At 53.1% G+C, this 23,962-nt stretch overlaps 1 protein-coding gene and 1 pseudogene across 2 annotated transcripts in view; both read left to right on the top strand.

The window, feature by feature from the left end:
- LOC307067913 (RAD52 motif-containing protein 1-like) overlaps nt 1–23,962 on the top strand; it is a gene marked incomplete at both ends in the record, with an annotated part of 278,899 nt that overhangs the window by 107,535 nt on the left and 147,402 nt on the right. The gene's annotated exons all lie outside the window — the stretch shown is intronic.
- On the top strand, nt 2,383–22,440 carry LOC307067417 (uncharacterized protein SPEM2-like; annotated as a pseudogene). Its single transcript has 7 exons — nt 2,383–2,523; nt 2,686–2,743; nt 2,876–4,144; nt 20,809–20,946; nt 21,089–21,343; nt 21,523–21,704; nt 22,223–22,440. The product of its transcript is annotated as an uncharacterized protein SPEM2-like (transcript).

Genomic DNA, 23,962 nt, shown 5'->3' with positions numbered 1-23,962 from the left:
TCTGAAGAGACCCAAACCTGAGAGAGACCAGATACCGGAGCCACCTCCTATACCTCTCAGGGATTCTCCAGGAAGTGGCTGGGGTCGGGGAACAGATGAATATTTCATCCGCAAGCCACCACATGATTTTCTCTTCCCCAAACCCAACAGGTAGTATCTACTCCCCATGGCCCACGTAGAAGGGAGAGGGCGAACTACAGTTCCCAGAAGACTGTGCGGAGGCAGGCGTCCTAAGCTCTCAGAGGATGTCGTGGTTGAGCATCATGGGAGTTGTAGTCCCCGTTCTGTTGCCCACTTTGCAGGGAGGTGGGAACTAAAGCGTAAGAGAATAGGAGGAATTGCGGAAGGCTAGAGAGGTCGCCGCTGTTGAAGAGAACCTGAAGGGCTCTCTCACGTTTGGAAACCTGGATGGGCGTTGGAGGAGGGAGTTGGGGCGGGGCCTAGAGCACCCACGCAGGCCGTCTTTGTGCCCCAGTCGTGGCCAAACAGACTCGCCTCTTCCACGTTCCAGCCTGAACTGTCTGCCCCGGACCTGCGGCCATTTATCGATGGTCCAAAGCCGGGCTGTGTGCCTGCCTCCCGACCTACGGGAGGTCGTTTCTTCAATCAGCTACACCGCTCAACAGCTGCGGGAACAGGAGGACCACGAAGCTGTGACTCCAAAGAGGGTGGGCTAAGGCAAGGCCTGGGTGGCCTTGGCTCCACCGGCAAACTTAGGCTCCGCCCCCAGAACTCGATTTTTTTTCTGATTGGAAGTTTGCCTCACTTGGTCCCGCCCCCTGGCTTCCCACTTGTTCTTTACTCACATCCGTCGCCCGCAGTTTCGCTCTCTGCTATTCTGCGGTCCCGCCCTTGTCTCAAAGCTGTGGTATTAGGACCTGGGTGCGGTACAGGGCCTTGAGGCCGCCTTCCCTGGTTGTCTGGAGCCCAGGAACAGTTTAATCTTCCTACCCCCAGTTGAAGGAGGACTGGCAGTTTGTGGCCATGGTGGTGGACCGCCTCTTCCTGTGGACCCTCGTCATCTTTCTGGACGCCACGTACCACTTGCCCCCTCCCGACCCCTTTCCTTGAGGACGAGAGGGCCGAGACCGAGGTCCTCGGCCACTTGAATTGAGAGTTTGATAGTACTCTCAAGTCCTATCCCTTTCTGCATCTTAACTCCTTCACTAGGAGTCCAATCCTCTCCTCGTTTCGTTTCTAGGGAGGAAGCCCAAGTGGGACTGGGCAGCTGGGGGCCTTGGGCCCACCTGACATGCACTATCCGCTTATTTACTCTTTGGCTTCTTGAAGAAGCCCCGTTGGATATTCACATCTAGGTTGGCAATGAATGGAACAAAGAACAAGAACTAGATTGTAAGCCTTCTGAGGGCAGGAACTATGGCTGTTCACTGTAATATCCCCAGCACCGAGCACAGATCCTAACCTATACAGCCGGTACCTCTGATTGAATGAATAGGGAAATTATTTTTTCTGTAAGGAAATACACTAAGTAATAGTGCTTATGTTGGCATGTTGGGACTAGTGGTCGTTTTTTCTTTGTTTTGACCTTTCTGTACTTTATTGTATTTTGTAATATGTATTATCTTTAGGATAAGAAAAGGTTCTTTCTAAAAGGATGCATTTGTAATGAGGATAAAAAAGCACACTGTAAAAACCTCAAGTTCCAGCTGTGATGCTCAAACTTTGGACAAGCTACTAAACTGCTCTGTGCCTCAGTTTCTCCATCTGTCAAATGAAGCGAATAATAGTATCTGCTGCCTAGTCTGAGGATCATATGAGAAGATGAGAACAAAAGCATTATACAGTATACATCAGAGGTTACAAACTGGTGTGTTTTGTGTGGCCCATGTTGTTGGCCAGCAGAGTTTAAAAGTTGAATTGGTTTGCTACTTTTAAAATGTGGCTATTTCACAGAGCAATTTGGATTTCTGGCTTCTCTTGAAACTTTTAAAGAACTGCAGGCTAGTTCTAAGAAGCCCAACAGGCTACGTAAGCGGTCCTAATGTCTTGAACAATGAAATGGAGGAAATCCTATATGCATGATCCAGTCACTATGAAGACTGTCTCTCATCTGTAGCAACCCTGCTTGCAAATCAAGTTAAGCAAGGCCCCATGGAGACAGAAGGACAGACTGAACTCTGGGGACTAGGCTCCATGTAGTGGGAGCCGAGGGCAGAGACGGCCACCTAAAGGACCAGTTGAGTGGATGAAAGATTGGACAACTCCGCATTGTGACTCCCTGCAATGGGCCTCATTATGACCATGCTCCCTCACCTGTTGGTGGGTGTCCCCAGGTTCTGGCATGAGTGCAGTGTGGGTCAGGGCCGGTGGGGTTGGGGGAGGTGGGGCGTCCCACGGTTCAGGCGGCCCTAGGACCCGCCCACCATGGAGCACCAGCTCTGGTATGACAACCTGGGGTGCTGCCATCAATACCAAGAAAGTACCCAGAATGCGGAGGACTTCCTACTCCTGTTGCTGGGCCTTGTCATTCTTGTCAGCATTGGGATCAGCATGGCAACTATGGTCAGCGATGGTTGGGGATCACCAGTAGGGGTGAAGATGGCTGAGGGTGGGAACCAGCTGCAGCCTGCACCTCCGTCTGCAGGAACGGTCTTGGCTGGGAGTGGTGGTGAGGGTAGAGAGCCTGGCCTTCATTTTCACCCACCCCACCCCACCCCACACCAGATATGGCATGGGCTCCAGAATGCCTTAGACAAGACCATGTATTGTATTATTCAGAAAAGTAACTATAGAAGACAGCTAGGGGGCACCCCGCCTCGCCATTCCCAGGGCCCTAGAAACCCAGGCTCCCAGGTTCCCAACCCTGAAATCTTCTGACAGTTGCCCTGCCCTCACGGACTCTCGCCTCCCACAGATGAAATCTCACAGGCTTGTGAAAGTTCCTCCAAACATCCTCCAGCCAAGGCCCAAGACATCCACATCCACTGCACCCTGGACCCTGTGGAAGTGAGAATGGCCCGGCCCACTTGCAACTCCTCGTCCTCCTACCACCATCTCCGCAACCGTAGCCGCAGCTGCAGCCGCCACCCCTGAAGCCACCAGGGGAGGCCCAAGAATTTAGAAAATTCCCCTCCAGCTGCTCAGGCTTCCGTAGGCCACATCGCCTCCACGGGATGTCACAGCTGCCTCCGATGCCCTCCTTTAACTGGGAGGACCCGGACTCCTACCTGGAGGAGGAGGACCAACTTTCCTTCCCACAACCCAAGTACCCGTGGGGGTGCTGGGGAGGGCTCTACCAGCAGATGGGTCTGCCCTCCAACGTGGGCCTCTGGGGTCGACAGGGTGGGATCCTGGCCATCCAGCCACCAGCCTGTCTCTACCTGTGGCCCGAGCTGCACCGCATGCCCAAGTGTGTGGAGGCCAAGTCTGAGCTAGGGCTGCAGTCCTTCGGGGCCCCTTGCTCGCCATCCCGCATCTGGGGCAATGTGGATGCTGACCAGTGGACCTCGTCTCCATCACTTACCCGACGGCTGCCCCCTAAGAGCTCGTGGGTCCCTGGGGTCACAGAACTTACCCCTCAGGGGGCCATCTCCCGTATGACTCCTGGGATCAGCGGCGGCGTGGTCTGGAGGGTTCTGAGCCTCCATCAGCTCTGGTGCCTCAGAGCTACAGGCCCGAAGCATGGCAGCGCAACTCCCCACCGGCCCACGGACGGAGCCTCCACAGCTGTGCTCACAGCCAGCCCAACCACAGCCCGCACCACTCCACGGGACACTTGAACTACTCCCGGGATCCCCACGAGGTGCGGCGCTGGGCGGCCGAATGGGCAGAGATGCTGCCTGTGCGGCACCCTCTGGCCGCCTCCGCCTCCCTCACGGTGCTGGCCGAGGCCTCTACCAGTGGGCCTCGGATCCCAGCTCAGCGCTGCTCCTCCACCCCTCCCAGACTCTGCCCGACGTCCAGGCTACCGAACGCCCTCCACCCACGCCCACCTTCATGCCACTCAGCCGGAACCCAGGGGGAAATGCCAACTACCAGGTGTATGACAGCCTGGAGTTGAAGCGGCAAGTGCAGGAAGCCAAGTGCGGGCCAACTCGCTGCTACCTTCCACCTCGGCCTCGAGGCCCTCTCTGCACGGAAGCCAGACTGGGAAAATGAACTGGCCAGCAGCTAATGGGGGCGGGTGGGGAGCGGCAGGGCATGGAGAGAGGAATAAAGAGCGCCATGGTCCAGAAAACATTGGCGGTCTGTGGCTTGGAAGCGCCACTCCTTCTGCCAGCTTGGGTCCCTGCCTTTGGCTTCCTGCAATAAGAAGCCAGTGTCCCCTTCTGGGCTTGAGGGTCCCCTTGGTTTAGTGGCCACAGTCCTGCCAGCAGGCCCCTCCTGGTCCGATACCATGCACTAAGTAGATCTGCAGCTGCAGTCTCCAAACCACTGGTCTCTTGGCACCTCCTCTGTGTCTCAGCTGTCCCTGTCCCCAAAGAGCCTCATACAAGAAGCTGCTTCCAAACTGGGAGGTTCCACATCTGGGCAGGTCCAGCTCCACAGCCAGTGAAGGGCATGAAGAAGGCTGAGGCTCTGGACTCCAGCCAGGCCTTCCGCAGGGCTCTGAGGCCAAGGTCTTTTTAGTCTCAGGAGGGGCCAAGAGATGGAATGTGACATTTGAACAAGTGAGTCAGTGGGCGGTGAGCGAATGTTTGACAGCTCGAGGGGAGGTGTGCCGGAATCCGTTCCCTGTTTGGCTGTCCAGTCTCAGCTTACCTCACTTGGGTAACCAGGGAATGCCACGCCTGGCCCACCTTTTCGTCCCCCTCCCTCACTGTGACGCCACCACCTGCCCCATTATGACCCAGTCTGTCTCCCAGTATATATATGGAGGCCAGGGGACCCAGGCAGTCCTGGGACCACCAGCCATGGCTGAGCAATCCCATTACCTACCCCAGACGTGCTCTGGCACCACCCCCGGAAATGGCAGGACCTAGGAGGTTCAATTCTTCTGATCCTTTTCAGCTTCATCTTGCTCAACTTGGGGATTAATGCGGTGACTATGGTGAGGGCAGGATCTGGGCAGTGGGTTAGGGGAAGCACTGGAGTTGTAAAGGGTCGGAGGTGGGAGGGCTTCTCGGGTGAGGCCGGACAAGGGTTGGATTTCAGGGTTCACCCTGATCCCGTCCTCCCCCCTCCCCTGCTTCCCTCATCTCTGGATGCATCTGAAGAGATTCTTGCGGGCACGTTTCAATCGTATTTTCCCCAAAGGTGAGTGGGCGCCAGCGTGGGCTCAGGGGATATGGGCCTGTCACCTTTCTTCTATCCCTGACTTGATTCTCAGGCCCTCAGGAACCCAGGCCCTGTCCCAATCCACTTTTCCCTGCAGACAAGCAAGCCAGCTGTGTAGGCAGACATCGCATGTGCATGCACTGCCCCGTGGATCCAAGGAACCTGTGTTCAAGAGTTTGTCCCTGGTTCCGCCATCACCCAAGCTTCTGGCTCAGGCACCCAAAACACCTTGACTGCTGGATACCAGAAAGAGATAATGAGACGGCTTCTAAGGGCTGCTGGATGCCTCCTCAGTGCGGACGGCTTGGGCTTCCAAGGAGGCTCCACGGGGACTGTGGAAGGAAGGGGTATTGGGAGCTCGGAAGGCCCCTGCGGTCACAGCCTTAAAGTCCCAAGCCACCTTTAACTCCAGGTGAGAGACATCTTCCAAGCTCCGCAGGATAAGCAAGGGGGACATGGTTCCAATGCGCCTGCCCCAAAGACCAAGGTTAAGACCCCAGACTATGACACAGCCCAGGCCAAAGCCCGGGTCCAGACCTGCCCCCCAGTTCAGCTCCCTGCACATTCTCCTGCCAAGGCCCAGAACTTCTCCTACAAGCACCCCTCTGTGCACGCCCAACCTCAGGCCCAGACTTGCTTCACATTACAACCCCCTGAGCACACTATCGCCCAGGTCCAGACACCCTCCACAGCCCTAAACCCTGAGCTCAGCCCTGCCCAGGTCCATGGCCCTGAGCACACCTCAGCCTATACCCCAGCCCAGGCCCAAGCCCAGGCCCCCTCACATGCCTCAGCCCATTCCCTGGGCCACACTTCTCTCTGCACCCTGACCCATGCTCATCTGACCTATACCCATGCCAACACTCTGGTCCCTCCCCCAACTTCTGCCCCTGCTACTACTCCTGCCCTAGACCCTACACCAGCCCCTGTCCCGATCTCTGCCACAACCTCTGTCCCAGCACTGGTCATGGCCCTGACGACCACTCCAGTCCCTTCCACCACCCCTACCCCCATCCTAGATTCTATTCCCTCTACCTTGTCTGCCTTCAGCCAAGTCCTCTCCTCTGGCCATGTGGTCTACGATGCCCGCAGCATAAAGCAGAACTTATTCCATGTGTGTCCCCCTCAGAACTCTGGGTACTCCAGAAATGACTTGGGTACCCTCTCCAGGCCCCAAGAGGGGCATGGTCTGGTGAGCTCTGGTACAGCTGAGCAAACACTGAAGCAATATAGTGGGGACAGTGCCAAGCCCTCCATAGGATCCATACTGGGTTATGTGGAGTTGGGGAATATGGAATGGAAGATCTCAAATGATGCCAAAGACAAATTTGTACAGTCCAAGACCTTCGCTTACTGTAGCTTCCATCCTTGCAGTTCTGAGAAGAGAAACACGGATGCCCAGACTCCCGTCTACCCCAAATTCCTGGTGTACTCCAATGATGCTACACCTTTTCAACCTTGCTTCCATTCTCCGACCGGTGCCCAGAGCTCACCATGCCCCATTCCTCCCCCACACACTCTTTCTCTGCCTCTTGTTTCTCGCAGTTCCTTTGTCCTTCATCAACACAGCAACCACCAGAAGCCCTCCACCTTAATACAAACCCCCACATTTCCCCCAACCTCCAAGTCTCCTCAGTCTGTCCTCTCTCCCCAGGGCCCAATCCCTCCCCAGTTATCCAGTATTTCTCAAACCCCAAACAATCCCCAAACCCATGAAATTCATGAGAGTCTAGGCCTCAACCAAGGCTCTGTCTTCCAAAGGACCCCAGGAGCTTCTAAAGGCTGTAGAGTTTCCAGAAATGAAGGCCTTACTCCAAATCCGGGCTTCCACAAGAACCAGGGCCTTACTGCAGACACAGGCCTCCCCAAGAATCCAGGCCTTGCTCAAGATCCACGCCTCCACGAACTTCGAAGCCTTACCGAAGACGCTTACCTCTGCAAGAATCCAAGCCTTTCCCAAGACTCTGACCTTCAGAAGAATCCAGTCATTACCCAAGATTCTAGCTCCCAGAAGATCTTAGGTTCTACTCTACATGGACGTTTCTTTAAAAGGCTATATATCATCCAACCCTCTGACCTCCACAAGAACACATCATTTCTCCAAAGTTCTTACTTTCAGAGGAGCTCAGCCTTTATGCATGATTCTGGAGTCTATAGGAATCTAGAACGAAACCAAGAAACTGTACTCTATAGAAGTCGAGGGCTTTCTGAAAAAACTCGCTTCCATCATAGCCCACGCCCTTTTCAAGATTCTGGACGTGACAAGAGTACAGGTAATGCCCAAGATTCAGCAGTCTCTAGGAGTCCAGACTTTACCCAAGATTCTGGGACACAGAAGAGTCCATATCTTGCCCAAGACTCTGCAGTCAACAAGAGCTCAGTCCTTTGCCAGAAATGTGGTCTCCATAAGAGCCTAGGCCTTGTGCAAACCCCTCGCCTCCATAAGGGCTCAAGCCTTACCCTAGACTCAGGAGACTACAAGAATCCAGGTCTGACCCAAGATTCTGGAGTCTGCAGGAGCCAAGTCTTTACTCAAGATTCTGACCTCCATAAGAATCCAGGTGTTTCCCAAGCCACTGAAGTCAAAAGGAGATGTGGCCTTACCCAAGGTGGTGGAATTTACAGGAGCTCAGACCATATCCATGACCCTAACTTCCACAAGTACTCAGGAATTAATCGAGATCCTGGCCTACACAAGAACCCTCTAAGAACTGACTCTGTCCATGTTTCGGGCCCACATCAGACCCAAAAGTCATTTATATCTGAGGCAGTTCCTCGAAAGCAGGATGAAGGGCAGCACATACCATGGACTTCTGTCCCACCCAGTCACAACTCCTGCTCTGCCAAGGCTCAGGGGGCCTACAATGACCTGCTAACCTCCTCGCAGCAAGCAGGCAGCCAAGACTAGGTGTACCACCCCATGGATACAGTTCCTCCAGCCTGCCACAACTATCAGGTATGCGGCCTGGGCGTGTGATCTTTGACTCCCGCCAGAGACAGAGCAGGCAGGGACAAGTGCGAAGCTCTGTCTCTCAGGCGCCTTCATCAAGAGACATCCAACAACTAACTGGAGACCATCAAGGAGTGGGGATATCAGAGTGTGATAAGAAACTTAGAAAAAGAGGGAACAGATAAGCATGAGAAATAAAGAGACAAGAGAATTCTTCTGTGGTTGTTTGAGGACATTCAACCCAGCCCGATCACACTGGTCCTCATGAGGACCTAAACTATCCCTGCTTTCCCTCCATCACTGTCTAGCTAAATCCGTTATCCCCAAGGCCCTAGAGCTGCATTGTCAATTACAGAAGCCACTATCCAAATGCCTATTAGAATGTAAATTAATTACAATTGAGGAAAATTAATTCTATTAAAAATTAAGTTAAAGTTTAAAAATTCTCTTCCTCAGGGAACAGAATTTCCCTGGCATCCAATTCTGTTCTCTGGCAGTCCAGTTGTTGAGACTTGGCGCTTTCACTGCTGTAGCTGGGGTTCAATCGCTGGTCGGGGAAATCAGACCCCACAAGCTTCATGGCTTAGACAGAAACAAAACAGAAAATTCTGGTCCTCAGTGCCATGATCTTCTAAGTGCTCAGTAGCCACATGGAGCTAGTGGCTACTGCATTGGACGGCACAGATTTAGAACATTTCCATCATCATGGAAAATGCTATTGCAGAGCAGTGCTTTAGAGTTTAGAGCAATTTTCCTTTCCCTGTCACACACCCCCAAGCATCTTAAAGCTCCCCCAGAGTGCAGAAAACTTAGTTCGTTTTAGGGTGGCTCAGAAGCCACCCTCTGGGGAGAACGTAAGATGTAGGGATGGACACCCAATGCCTGATTTCCCCAGCCTGTGAGAAAGAGCCCAGGCTTCAGTTTTCCTCATCTGGTCTCTTGGGTCATGATCAGATGTATGGAAACTTGCCTCCCCCGTTCTGGGCTGTGTTTGGGGCTCTCGGTTACTGAGGGAGAAGTCCTCTCTTTGTCAGGGACTAGGAAACCTTGTGTTGTAGGCTCCCCAAATTGAGGCCTGGATTCTGAGGGTCCCCTCCTTCATAGGCCTCTAATTTTTTCGAGGTGTCTGCACTTAATTTTCTTGCCCATGGACTTAGGCCTAGTTCACTGTGGAGACAGAACCCTGGGAATAAGGAATGTAAGAATTCCTGGTCCAGTATGCATTGGTCTAATCTGTGAGCGTGTCTCTGGTGTCCTATGTTTCTGTCCTATTATTCTGGCTCCTAGTTTCATCCTGGACTTAAGCTGTGTCCATGATAGCACTGTTTGCTGAAAGCCATTTCCTTCTGCTGATAATTTTTCATTGCCCTGCCCTAGCCCAGCTGGGGTTTCCTCTGGACTTGATTTTCAGTCCTGATAACTCTTCTGTATACACACATAAGCTGCGACATTCCAAAGTGTTTTCCCTGCCACCACTTGTGTGTCTGAGGTGGGCAACACTAATATGTCCCTGCCCTGAGTCAGATGTCCATCCCTGGGTCACTACATGCACACTATCGGCATGTTCTTGTCTAACGTTACCACCACCGATTCCAAGGAGATACGTTCCAGCTGGAGAGCCCATTTCCAACACCTCTCTGGCTCAGCTCCGACCTTGGGCAAGTCATGTGCAACCTTTCTAGGCTTGCAGTCTCATCTCTATCTGAAGTTGTAATTGCATGCAAGAACCCTACTAGATTAAAATGACCAGGGCGCCTCTACTCCCAAGTGAGATGTAGAGTCACCTATTTCTCCGCATGCCCTAGTGTATGCCCCTCATTATTGTTATTCAGATCCGTCCTATTAGGCCTCTGTTCTAACCCCAAGGAGTGTTTGTGCGGTTGACCTGACCTTGTAAAGACACAGAATAGTTTCTCTCTATAGTAACTACAACTTCCATCAGGCACTACTACAAGGGAATGGGAAAGGATGTGGGAGCATGGCCCCAACGCCCTGGTAGCTTTGAAGACAAACTACAACTCACAGGATAGCCGCGAGATCTCCGCAGAGCGAAAGGAGTGACTGAACTCTGACTGGAGGCCGGGCTGGTCCGGAACCACCCCGACAGTCTCCCAAAAGAGGCGTGGTTATAATTTAGGGGCGTGGCCTTGCCGGCAGCAGGAAGAAGTTACCTGTTGAATCTTCCTCTCCATTCACTTCCCAGCCTTTGTAGCTAACCCTAAGAGGGAAGCCGCAAACCACTAACCTCTTCAGAAAAGGAGGTAAGGGGACGTAGACAAGGGGCAGTGAAGGAGGCTATTGCATTCCTTCAGAGGGGCCAAACAGCTACTTTCTACCTGCTGAGTCAGGTGAACTGTTGACACTTGCACCGACAAACCTGACTCAAGTCACAATTCAACCTATGGATGTGGAGCTTACCATTACTACAGGATCCAATACGGAGACTCTACCTTCTCCAATCACGCAGAAGACCCCTACTCAGCCTCAAGAGGCACCTCAGGACGTTGTAGTACAATCTCCATTCCAGCAGGAGATGACAGTTCCAACTCCAAGCAAGCATCAAGGTCTGTATTCAACATCATCCAGCGTCACAGTTCATCATGTGGACCTAGAGCAAACCACAACTCCAGAACCCACTGTGGAGGCTGGACATTCTACATCCCTACAGCAGACTACAGCTCCCCCTCCAAAACACCCTGAGGTAACACTTTCACAACCAAACCTGACACAATCACAGTTCAGCTTGTGGACCTTGGAGTTAACATATCTCAGCAACCAAGGCCATCTGAGACAGTTCTTTTACCTTTGACTCAGTATTCATTATCAAAAGGTATTCCTGGTATAAAATATATCCCAGAAAAGAAGCAGCCATAACAGAATGCCACCACAAACATCAGCATATGTGAGCTCTGTACCTGAAAAAATGAGACGTTGTCATGTGTTGGTCTCAGCCCAAATCAGAAGCTCCACAGTGTGCCTAAGCCAGAACCTAACACCTACAATGGCATCTTCACCGTCATGTAAGAATTGCCTTTCCTTATTTGTTCTCCCCATTCTGCCTGAACTAGCAGCCTTTCTTCAAGTCTTTCTTATCTCCCTGATCCACATTGACTTACTTTCTATTTCCACCTTTTGTTTGTCAATGATTCCTTATCTTCATTCTCCTTCTTACTATTTCTCCTCTCCTCCAGTCTTTTACTTTTAATTGCCCTTATTTTTCCCTTCTCCATTTTTTACCCCATTACCGAATTCCTTAACATCTACTCTTCTCCCATGAAAAGCGAATGGAAAGCCAAGAATGGGAACTTGGGTGGTCTGGACCAAGAAAGGCTCTGCCATGGGCGGCAGTGATGGGAGGGAGGCAGTGTGGTCGCGAGGTGGCGCTGTGGCTCCAAATAAAGGGAAGATTCGGGCACCCGCGGGTCACTGCGCGTCCAGGGCAGCCTCGGGGAGGTGGGGCATGGCGGTCTTGGTGGGCTTGGCACCATCTTCATACAGCCACCAAATAATGACGGTGATAAAGATAATAAATATGCAGATAACCCGAAGCAGTCTCTTCTAGGACACACGGCATCAATAATCAGAAACTGTGCGCGAGGAACAATTGAGAGTGCGGAACTGTCCACCAGGGATCAGTGCGTGCGCATTCCGCATAATTTGCGGATGCCGGTGGAACCTGCCTCGCCCGCCTGGAACCGAGCTGGGCGCTAACCTGTAGCCTCTGGGCGGCACCTGCGCCCCGTGGGCGACCTCCTGCTACCTGCAGGTCAAAGGATCCACAGTTTCCACACCTGCCATGGGGCGCTCAGTCCGCAGCCTGTCTGCACCTTTCCTTTGACTGGACCTGAGATCTTTGGGGGACTACTTTGCTGGATTTCACATGCACATATGGACACACGAATCACATATAAGCTCAGGCTCAGACACAGGTACCATGCTTTTGCACACACATTACATGCACACCCGCTCACATAAAGGAGGAATGTCTACACGTGACACATGCACACACTATACACATGCACTCATGTACTCACTTTTGTGTGCAACAATCCTCCTCAAGCACACGTGCACACATGCACCCAAGTGCGCGAAGTCACTCAATGCCACAGAGTCGTATTCCACAGACCCACGATATACAACCACTCTTCGTTTGTACAAACATACTTGCACACTCACATCACACACATCCAGCAAAGAACTCCAAGCGCGGAGCGGTGCGTAAACACCCAGTGAATTGCACCTTAAAGAAAACACACTCAAGAACTTTTTGTGACTGCGACATCTCGGGCTTGTCTGCTAAACTCCTCCTCCCTTCTACTTTCCTCTAAGCAAACAGGCCTTTTCCTTCCCTTCCGCTCCAAATCCTCAGAGGCCTCAATTTCCTTCTTTCGGATCTGCACTACTGAAGGGATGTTAATTTCCAAACAGCCCGGCAACCCTGTTCTCCCACCCTGGAGTCTCCTTCCGTGCGGGGAGAGAGGGCCATTCAGACTCCAGAATCAAGCAGCCTGATCAATTCCAATCCCACCAGCTGGAGGACTGTGTGGAAGGGTCCGGGGAGGGGTAAGTTCGCGCCCTGGGGCAGCCTTTGACTGGGACCTTTCTGGCAGTACCCCTAACTGTGTTGTCTCTGCACGGAGTAACTTCAGCTTTTAGCTATGGTCATTCCAAGGCCATGTGGCCTTCCTCCATTAAAGCACATCCGCAGGTGTCCAGATTTTTACCCTCTGATGGGCGTCCCGGTCTTCCCCACAGTCTTTTATTTAGTCTATTTCAATTAGGCAACTTTGCATGCGCCTGGAGCTCTAAAATTTCAGCTAGGGCTGGGGAGAAGCGGCTAACTGGGGGTCACATAACAAATGTGGCAGAGCCAGGGATATAGCTGGCGCCCTAGCGCGCCGTGCCACTGGCGGCCCCAAGAGACGCAGGCATCTGTATCCGACCACTGCAATGCGCATGCAGTCCGCGTATTATGGCTTTTCAGAACCGTTTACCCTCCTCTCTACTCTCTGCTGCCTGCCTTCGGGGGGACAACTTGCACCCATGCTCCTTTGTCATCCAGGATAACTACAGGCCCAAGAGCTAAAAGGATCTTCGAGCCATGGGGGGCAAGCACCAAGGCGAATGCGGGAGATGAGCACCGAAGCTGGGTGAGTGGTTTGGATCCAAGGTTCACAGCATATATAGGCTCTGGAGAAATTTCGGCTCGGCGAGTTTATTAGCAATGCAGCTGTGGGCAAGTTTCATTTTAATCACGGAGCGTCAGTTTTCTCACCTGTAAAATAGGGGTGAACTTACCTACCTTGTTTGTCTGTTGTGGGAATTCAGTGAGTTTATGCCCATAAAACCTCCAACAAATGGGATCTATTCTTATCTGGGGACCATCCCAGAGGAAACCCGAGAGTCTGCAGGCTCGATCCGGGAAAAGTTCATTAGAACCCCTGGCCTCAAGCCCTCGTCCCAGGCAGACTAAGCACTCCCAAGCCAGAGCCCCAGCGGTGTTATTTGCCTGACTTCTACCTCCTAGCTCTCTGTGGGTGACTTTGTCCCTCTCTAGGCCTCAGTTTCCCTGTCCGTGCTGTGGGAAGAGGCACGCTCCCAGGGTCTGGAAGTATCAGCCAGACTGGACGAGCAAGCTGGGGCTTCTCTGCAGCACTGGGTGTCGGAATCAGGGTTCATGGTACAGGGAAATGCCCCCTTCCCTTTGCCACTTGCCAGAGAGGACTGAGAGCAAGGACGGAGGGCAGACGATTTCCGCTGGAACCGTGGCCAGGGCAGCGGGTAGTGTCATTAGGAAGGGAGGGGCAGGGATTTGCCACGGGCGACCGGGATCCATTGTTTGACCACCCCTGTCAGCATCTGGGTGCTGCTCAGGGATCGCTGCAGAACCACGTCCCACACAGGTCCTCTCTTTCCCAGGGCCCCGGGCCACCACCCTCCACCCACCTATCTCTCTCCTCTCTGGGGCAGTGCCTTGGCCTCTGTCCAACCCTGCCCGGGACTCTAGGCCACGCAGGGCCGCCTTCGGAGCCGGCCGCGTGCGGGAGGACTTCGCACCTTTGGCCTTCATCACCCCGTCTTTCCCTTTTCCCTTCTTCCCAGCTTTGGAGGAGGCATCTTTCCTCCGGTTTCACTCTGGTCTCTGGCTAGTGGCAAAAGGCAAGGGGCATTTCCCCAACAGGCGGCCTTTCTGGGAGCGTGTCTCCCTAAGGGGGACCGAAACGAGGGAATTTTCTGAATGACAGCTCCCAAGTCTGGCCTCCTGGGGGCGGACTCGCGGAGAAGATTCCCTCTTTCCCTGGGACGTCCCCCTAGGCTTAGCTGGGCGGTGTTTATCTTGTCTCCGCTCTTTTGGGGAGCGGGTGTGTTTCCATTTGCACTTCCCGGAAGTTACCGCGGCGACTGATGCTCTTCAGGAAACGGAATTGATCTCTTTGTGACGTAAGAGGGTTGGAATAGCCACGAGTGAGATGGTTTCCAAGGTCGGGGTGGGGAGAAGGGCTTGCGCACAGGGCCTGAGTTGCTCCCAGGGCGGGGAGACCCCGAAGGCTGGGCAGCCTTGTCTGCTGTCTGGAGCAACGGAGAGGAAGTGGGTGGATGCTGAAGCGCACCCACCGCCAGGCGAAAGAAACTCTGAGAAGCCCCAAGCGAGTCTTCACTCCAGGGGAAATATCAAGCGCTTCCAATTGCTCCTTCCACATATAATCCCATTCTGCTGTATATTTTCCTCATATACATGTTCTTTACCCCTCACTTTCTTCCTCCCTAATTCTGTAGGTCTAGACAAGGCCTGGAAATCTGCATTTCTAACAAAATTCCTCCTTTCCCCATTTGATTAAGCTGATAAGCAGGGTTTACCTTATAAGTGATTACCGTTATAGGTTATCCTAAAGTCATATCACAGATATGCTATAAAGCATGGGCAATGCTAAATGTACAAGTTTGTCTCTCCACAGAGGATGTGACTATAATGTAAAAAGGATGAAGACAGTCTCAGTACATACTTTATAGTCACCCCTGTACACACACGTTTTGCTTTCTGCAGGTGGTGCAAACCTTACATGAGGGAAGACTGAAAAGCATTTAAGGGATTTTTCGAAGTTTCAAACTGCCAGTGCTAGTTCATTATTCACCAGAGGAAATCCACAAAAAGGTACCATTCTGGTGGCCTGGGTGTTGTTCCCCATTTTCTATCACCCTCTTCGTCTCTTTTCCACCTTCTCTTTAACTTCCTTCCTACTTAAACATTTCTTACTGGGTAAGCGAGCAAGGTTGAAAGCACAAGGATGCCCAGAAGAAAAACTACAAATACACTCTGCTTGATTAAAATAAAGTACACTCAGCATCCCAGGTGAAGTATCTGCTGCCTCTGCATAGCGAAATGGACTTGGCTGTAGCAAAACATACCTGCCCCCATTTGTTTTTCCTCCCGTGGCCTGGTGGATGTGGAGGTTGCCTTCCTCCTATTTAGTTCCGGGAGATTACTGGCTCTGTGGCAGGAATTGGGCTGCTGAAGGCTTCTTTCTCTGGGCCAGTTTCTCTTTTGGATGACGCAGCATCAGGCACCTCCACAAACACATCATTTGCAGAGTGCTTCTAGATTTGCTTGACCCCCTAGAAATCCATCTGTTGTGTTACTCTCACTGATCCTGGTCCTCAGAGTGGCTGTGTCTCTCCTTTCTCTGTCACCTTTGGCAGTGATCTGATGTCCCATTGTGTGTTCCCCATCACTGGGGTGTGTACCTCACCAGACTCAACTTGGGAGTCTTAACACTGTTTACTGGAGAGTGAAATGGAGGCACAGGAAATTAAAGAGAGGGAGGTCTCGGTCTTATGCCAGTGCTACCTGGGACTCTTTGATAGGAGAGTGGCCTCTGCTTCCTGGTCCCCCTTCTCTGAAGGATCCCCTGAGAGAAGGAAGGGGATGGTCCAGGAAGGGGAAGGGATGGGCTCTGGGGACCCTTTGGGCCTTGGAGATTAAACTTGGAGCTTTGGGAAATTTTCAGCAGGCCAAGATTCAACTGTGCACTTAAATTCTGTAGAGATGGAGCATGTCCAGCTTCCCCTTTCCCCTCCTCACAAACCTATAATCCTTTTTCCAGCGACATACCTCTCATGAACACATACTGTGTGCCAGGAACTCTGGTGGGTGGTGTGGGGATCCTGATGGAACCAACAGATCTCTTCAAGAGCATCTGGGAGGAAATGGCATTAATTACAGTACCAGGGAGGAAGAGCTCAGCACATGAAGTGGTCCAAATTAAATGGTATGAAACTGGGCAGGCTTTGTGCACAAGAGATAAAGCAGTGTTGAAGACAGTAGCCATGTATCCTCAGGCCTGAAATACAGTCTTTCAACTAGTTTATGAACCTGGAAGTGGCTCCCACTTTCCTGCTCTGTGAAGAGTACTAAGTTTAACTTCTGCCTGTCTCCATTCCATTCAACATGGGCATGTGAACTTTTCCATCATTGATCCCATGAGCTCCCTAAATCAAAGGGCCAAGAAAGGCCGGCAGAAAGGGGACCTGGATTTCTGGCAGACAATTTCCCCAAAGGAGCCCTTAGCAGACTTGGCTGCATTCAGGGAGTTCCTTTGAGGACAATGAAACAGAAGTTCACCATGTGCTTATTGGAGGTTACAGCCTGCTAAACAATGATGGGGCACGTTACCCAGAAACATCTAGCTATTTCCTTTGCCAGCCACAAGCATGTAAGTTGAAAGGTCTGAGGGAGGAGTTCATTTCGTCTTCCCTTCCTCCCTCCCTTCTTCCCTTCCTCCCTCCCTTCATTCCCTCCTTCCCCATCTCTCTCTTTCTTGACAGGTGTCAGAGGCCGAAGTTGGGGGAAAAGGTTTGTTCAAGCTCCCCATTTTAACAAAATGAGGAAGAGAGAAACTCTACACCAGATAACTAATCAGAAACGTTGTTTTTGCTTTGGTAGTTACTCTAAGGAAAAAACTGTTTGGGGGACAGGGATGAGGGGGTGTGGATTGAATCCGAGCAAATTTTAAAATGCAGCCTGGCACAGCTGCAGTGCGAGCATTCGTTAGGTAAACGGTGGTTTACCTAGCCCTCGGAATGGTCCAGAGAAGTGAGCACGTGAGGACAGCGCCTAATGCCGGCGGTCTCCAGGCTAGCGGCGGAGCGCGAGGTGTTTCAGTGGCTTGACTAGGGGCAGAGCGCGGGTCCCCCACTCCCTGGGGATCCACGGCACCTTGCTTGCTGGGGCCCAGGGTCCACCCCACCCTCCCAGCGTGGCGGCAGTGCCATCTGCGAGCTCCCAGCGCCGATCTCACGCACCCATTTTTCCAACCACCACCCCTCCTCAAAGTGAAGAGGTGGACGCCTGGCATGCGCGTCCTGCTTCTTCCGCCCGGGCTCTCCCGTCTCCTCCACTTTTGCGCCCGACGTCCCAGGACAGCGGAGCAGGACACGACCCTGGGAGGGCGCAGCCTGTGCGCCTCGAGCGTGCTCAGGGCTCGGCGAGGATGCTTAGCTGACTGCAATGGCCGGGATGCAGACCCCAGCTCAAATCCCTGAGAAGAATATCCTCCTCCCCTTCCTTCTGTCTCCCTTCTCCTGCCCGGCTCTGCCCAGCTCAGCCCCGCTCCTCTCCAGCTCGGACACGGGTACTAAGCGATCCTTCGCGCGCCACTTTGAGAGGAACTTTGGCCGGCTCCCTGCGCCAGCCATAGAGGGATGTTAACGAGGGAGGGTGACCCTGCGCTAAGAGCCGGCAGGCTCCTGCGCTGCGATTGGCTGAGGCGAGGCGGAAGGATGGCGTAATGCAAATGAAGGGGCGGGCCCTTGCCACGCGGGCCCCGCCTCCTCCCCTTGGGGTTAGTGTGCTTGTGTTTAGCTCCGCGGAGAGTCAAACTGGATTCCATAGGGAAAGCCTGCAAATCACTTCTATTTTAGCAAAGAGAAAACAGAATCTCCGTTCAGTAGGGTCCGCCTCTCTCTCTCCCTCACCTCTCCTTTCCTCTCTGTCTTTCCCTACCCTCCCCCCTTTCCCCACCCCACTCTCCCTCTCTGGTTTATCTGTCTGGGGCAACCAGCGTCCTCCTCATCTATACGCACTGAAAGGAAAGAAACATCTTTGGTTGTGAGAGAAGGAGGAAAACAAAAAACAAAAAAAGGGAGAGAGAGGAAAAACTTGCCTGGTAGTGGAAAATGACACTTGAAGTAGCAAAGCCGGCAGCACGAGTTGAGTCTATTGTTTCTTAAATTGCCATCAGGGTTGGTTTATTTTTTCTTCCTGCTTCTTCAAGTGAACGGTACCTCTACAAGAGGAAACTCCAGCCCCTCCTGTCTTCCACTGGCCTGTGATCATTACAAAAAGAAAAAGAAAAAGAAAAGCACCCAAGCCAAAAATTAACCAACCAAACAATCCCCAACAGCCAAGCATACATCTCTGTTTTTTAAATTTTGGTCTTTTTATTGGATTTTCCCTTCCTTTTCTCTCTCCTTTTTTTTTTTTTCCTTCGGGTTATGCCTGGTCTGTAACTGTTTTCATTTTGTTTCAAGCCTGAAGAGGCATCTCACCAGTATGATGTTGGATATCTGTGTTTTTGTGTGATTGCTGTTTCTTTTCAGGCCACCTGTCTTTTCTTTTCTTTTCTTTTTTTTTTTTGCGGTACGCGGGCCTCTCACTGTTGTGGCCTCTCCCGTTGCGGAGCACAGGCTCCGGACGCGCAGGCTCAGCGGCCATGGCTCACGGGCCCAGCCGCTCCGCGGCATGTGGGATCTTCCCGGACTGGGGCACGAACCCGCGTCCCCTGCAGCGGCAGGCGGACTCCCAACCACTGCGCAACCAGGGAAGCCCTTGTCTTTTCTTTCTTTCCTTCCTTTTCCTTTCCTTTCCTATTTTTTCTGTTCTTTTTCTTTCTTTCTTTCTTTCTTTTCCTTGCCTTTTCTTCTCTATTTCTTTCTTCCTCCTTCCTCTCTCTTCGTTCTTCTTTTCCTTCCTCCTTTCTTTCTTTCCTTTTCCCCTTCTTTAAAAACTTTCCTTCTCCTTCCTTTCCTCCCTTACTTCCCCCTTCTTTTCTTCCTCCTTTTCCTTCCTTCCTTTCTTCCTCCTTTCTTTACTTCCTTTCTTTCCCCCTTTCTTCTCCTTCCCTCTTCTTTCTTCACTCTTTCTTTCTCTTTCCTCTTTTTCCTTCTCTTAACTCCTTTTTCTCCCCTTTTCTCTTTCCATGTCCCCCTAGAATCATCTCTTATTTCTCCTCTCTGGTTCTCCCTCCCTCTCCCTTTAGCTTTCAGTTTTTCTTGGTCCACCCGAAGAACAGCAACTCCTAACTTTAATTCTGATGTCTCCTAAAAGTCTTCCCCACCGTCTAGGACCATGGCCCCTTCTAGCCCCTCTGCCACTCTCAGCTCCTGGATGCTAGGCTGTATGGCCTAGAGGCACTGCTTTTGGAGATGGACCTGGGGGAACTTTCCTGGGCACCCTCAGTACCCTTTCTGGGGACTCCTGGTCCCAAGTGAGATATATGGTCGCCCCCCCTCTTTTTTTAGGCCACCTGCTGGGCTTGGGGGAATGGGAGATCTAGTGGCTCCGTGCTCTCTCCGGCCCAGAGAGGGCGGAAGGGGAAGAATGAAGATGACTAATTACATCACCCTCATCTTCTCCGGGCTGGGGACAAGTGTCCACAACACTGTTCCCATCCCCGATGATAATAAAAATGGGGGTAGTTGGTAGTGAGAGTGAGTTGGGTAACTGGGCTAGAAACGAAAGGGTGTGTGTGTGTGTGTGTGTGTGTGCGCGCGTGTGTGTGTGTGCGCGCCCTTGTGTTGGCCAGGGTGGGCTGTCAGTGGCCGCCCTGTGCCCCCGGCGCCCCAGGCTTCACCCCCCGGGAGGGCGCGCTCAACTGTCAGCCCTTATCCATAGGATTTCTGGAAAGGGTGTGAGGATTTCTGCGGAACAGCGAACCTTTGTCAGGACAGGTCTTTTTTTAAAATCCCCAATTCCCTTTCCCACAGCGACCACTCCTGACTGCTCTGAGTTCCACCCTCAGATCCTTTGTCTCCACATGCTTTTTTCTGGGCGGGGGGACGGGACAGACGGCTCCCCGAGGCCGGGCACCCGAGGCTGGGCAGGGGCGGCAGGGGGCGCATGAGGTTTCCCGGAGGATGGCTGCTGCAGCGAGGAGCTGAGCTTGTTCCCCATCCATTCGCACCTGCGCACGGGAGATTCAAGGGGGTGTCGAGAACCAACTCCCATGCCCACTCTCCCCCTAAGTTGTAAACGACCGGCTTTGTTCCACGATCGCGTGTCCCCTCATCCACCGCTACTTTTCTTCCTCCCCACGCAGTGCGCGTCAGGTCGGAGTAAACGCGTACAGCGTTTTGTCTCTTGCTCAAAACCCAAACAAAACTTTCACACCTCTTCGTCTGGCTCGGGGGGCGCGCACGTCCTCGGCGGGGAGGAATGGCCAGGCGACAGCACGCATGTCCTGTCGCCGGCTGGGCCCGGGGCGCCTGAGGGTGTGTGTAGGGGCCCCATGGGGCGTTTTGGGGGCAGAGGAGGCGGGTATTTGAGGGTTCGCGCGTGTGTAAGGGGTGACAAGGGGTCGCGGGTGTTGTCCCGCTGAGCCGTCTAACTGCGTCTTTGGCCGCAGCGGGGTGGGTCTGGCCCGGGCTCACTTTCAGAAGCAGCCACCTTCCAATCTGCAGAAATCCAACTTCTTCCACTTCGTCCTGGCCCTCTACGACAGACAGGGCCAGCCCGCGGAGATCGAGGGGGCAGCCTTTGCGGGGTTCGTGGAGAAGGAAAAAGTAAGTGGGTGCAGCGCCGCTGCCCCTCGCCCCCGGCCGGGGAGCAGGCCCAGGCGCCTCGGGAGGCGCGCTCCCCCGCGAAGGCGAAGCATCCGTAACACGCCCCGCTCGCGGTCCCCCAAGCCGCTTCCCGTTCCGGGCGAACGCGGGCTCCTCGTTCCTGAGGTTCTGCTCCAAAAAAGTTCGTGCTGAGTCCCGAAAGATGGAGAGAGGCGAGGCCGGCTTCGCACTCCAGAGTCAAGGGCGCCGGGATGAATCCGCCCTCGACCGCGCGACCACGTGCAGCTCCTGCCTCTGCTGGCGCGGGCTCGAGCTCCCAGGCCCTAGGAACGGGATCGCCCGTGCGCACCCCACGGAGTTTTTTGGAAAGTTGGAGCAGTAAGGGGCTCCGGGCGGCAGAGGGATCCCAGTTGGTCGCAATTTCTGCTGCTCCCGGGCCTGTCTGGCTCCCAGGCCAGGGGTCCGCGCTTGGGGAAAGTTGCCTCGAAGTCGGTCCACTAGCTCACACCGACCTCCCTCCTGCGCCTCTAGTGTCTTTGCTTCCTGCTGCGACCCAGGACGCCAGCAGCGAAAAGACCAATAACGGGATTCACCACCGGCTCCAGCTCCCCCACAGCAGTGCTGAGGCTCCCGTCGGGGCTGCGCCGGCACCCCGGGGCTCCGGGCAAGGGTGGGGGGCGCGGGAAGCTTCAGGTGGACGAGGACCCGGAGCAAAGCTCAGTCGTCCGCCATCCTCGGGGTAAACCGGCCTCTCCTAAGTTTTGCCCGAAGAGGCTTCACCTGAGGAGGCCCTGAGTGGCTCGAGGGCGGCCGCATTAGCGAGCGCGTACCTGGGCCCAGGTGTGGCGCCTCGGCCCCGCTGGGCCGCTTTCTTTCTTCTTCCCCGTCCTAAGGCCGGGTTCCTCGGCTTAGCATAGATTTCATGCCCAGGTCCCTTGCGTTCAGCGGGCGAGAGCGGTCAGGGCCTTGGTGGCTCCCAAGAGCACGCAGAGGGACTCCAGCCGTGGGAAGGGAGAGAACCCGGGCGGAGGGGTGGTCCGCCCGGTTCCCAGCTGCTGTGCTTGGGGGCGGAGCTGCCTTCCAAATGTGCTCGGGCTGGGCCAGAGGCCCTCGTCCGGAAACTGGGGAAGGGGGTCCTGGCTGTGCTTCTCTGGGACAGTCGGCCTTCCATCAGCCTCGGAGCCCCATTCTTTGTTTCCTGCAGATCCTCTCTCACTTAATTCTCCTTCGTTCCCCTATCCCCCGTCCCTCCCCCAGGAATGAGGACGCAGCGGGATTTCTACGTTCGCCTCATTGACTCCGTGACAAAACAAGTGACTTTCTTAAATTCGCGCTGCGGGGGTGACTACGGTCGCGAAATTTGGGAGAGTCAAGAAGCCGGCTACTCCTTAGCGGGAGGGCTGGGACTCGAACTCTCAATGCCAGGGCGGACCGCGCTCTTAGCGCAGCCTTGCAAGCGCCCCAAAGCACGTTGACTCGCCGCGCGGGAGATGGCTGGGCGGCCCCTTCTTCTCAAGGGAACTTCAGACCTTGCGATTTGAGACTACGGGTTGCTGCACGGGGAGAGTACGGGCTGAACTTCCTTTGACCTGGCCGGGGGGCCCCAGGGGGCGCAAAGTTGCCCAGAGACCCTGGTGCAGACCGGGCTGAACTTGTGAAACCCAAACCCTCAGGGCCTCCCCCGGGGGCCAGAGGTAGAGGAAGCGGGTGAGGGGCAAAAGCAGCTTCCCCAGGAACGGTGAGGTGGTCTGAGAGCGTGCTTGACCCACTCTACACATTTTTTAGAGAAGAGATGGTGGTGGTGGTAGTGCTGGAAGATGGAGCGACAATTGTCAGAAGATATCTTGCACATATCCCCCTGCTTTTGCCTCCAAGTTTGGCAAGAAGCCAGGCAGCGTGAGCGAGCTTGTGCTCTTAAAGGTACATAGACGGCATTTTCTTACGCTTCCAACACGCGGGCGCCGAGCGGTATACATTAAAGGTGAGATATGGTTTAAAAGACACAGTTATGAGCCGAGTCAGAAAAGAGGTCTGACGTTTTTACGAGGCGCATGAACATTTTTTCTTTTCAAGAAAAAGTTTAGGAATTAAATATCTGGTTAGGTAGTTGGAGGATTTCGTGACAAAAAAGAAGACAGTTTTGGGCTTCTCTGGTGGCGCAGTGGTTGGGAGTCCGCCTGCCGATGCGGGGGACGCGGGTTCGTGCCCCGGTCCGGGAGGATCCCACGTGCCGCGGAGCGGCTGGGCCCGTGAGCTATGGCCGCTGGGCCTGCGCGTCCGCAGCCTGTGCTCTGCGGCAGGAGAGGCCACGGCAGTGGGAGGCCCGCGTACCGCAAAAAACAAAAAACAAAAAGAAGACAGTTTTATTGGGTGGGGGACAGAAATCAGAACAAAGAGAAAAGTTACCCATTGTGTACTAACCACCAATTCAGTGAGAGGGTTAAGACTGGTTTGCTTGATGGAGGTTTTAAAAGATTCCCTTTAAAATAAGGGGTGTAGTTTTCATAGATGCTGGCTTGGAAGGTTTCAAATTAGAGTATACATGCATATTTAAAAATTATTTTTAGATACCCATAGCTTAAATATGTTGTACCAAATGCACATTAATAACCTGTTGGGAGTTTTTAAATCTACTCAGCAGGAACCAATTTAATAACAGCTAATTGTAATTATTACCTTCATATTTCATTTTGAAACAAGTGAAAAACATGAGGGTATGACATGTATTTTTTAAAATGATAAATACATATCTCTTGAGATCTATTTCAAGTTATTAGCCTAAAATATTTGACTTTCTTGAAGCTCTGTTTTATTTCTTAGTTGATTGTTCAGAGTAAACGCACATTTATACTTTTGGTATTATTATTGTTTTTTATTATTATTACTATACTGGTTTTGATCATTACATAGGATAATTCCCTTTGATTTGGACGCTCTGTATTTTGTTAAATTTTTTTCCTGCCAAGCAAAAAAATGCAAGAGCCTGATTTCAGTAAT

The sequence above is a fragment of the Hyperoodon ampullatus genome (genome assembly GCF_949752795.1).
Source record: "Hyperoodon ampullatus genome assembly, chromosome: 19".
Taxonomy (NCBI): domain Eukaryota; kingdom Metazoa; phylum Chordata; class Mammalia; order Artiodactyla; family Ziphiidae; genus Hyperoodon; species Hyperoodon ampullatus.
The sequence above is the reverse complement of the archived record's forward strand: the minus strand, read 5'-3'. Positions and strand labels throughout refer to the sequence as shown.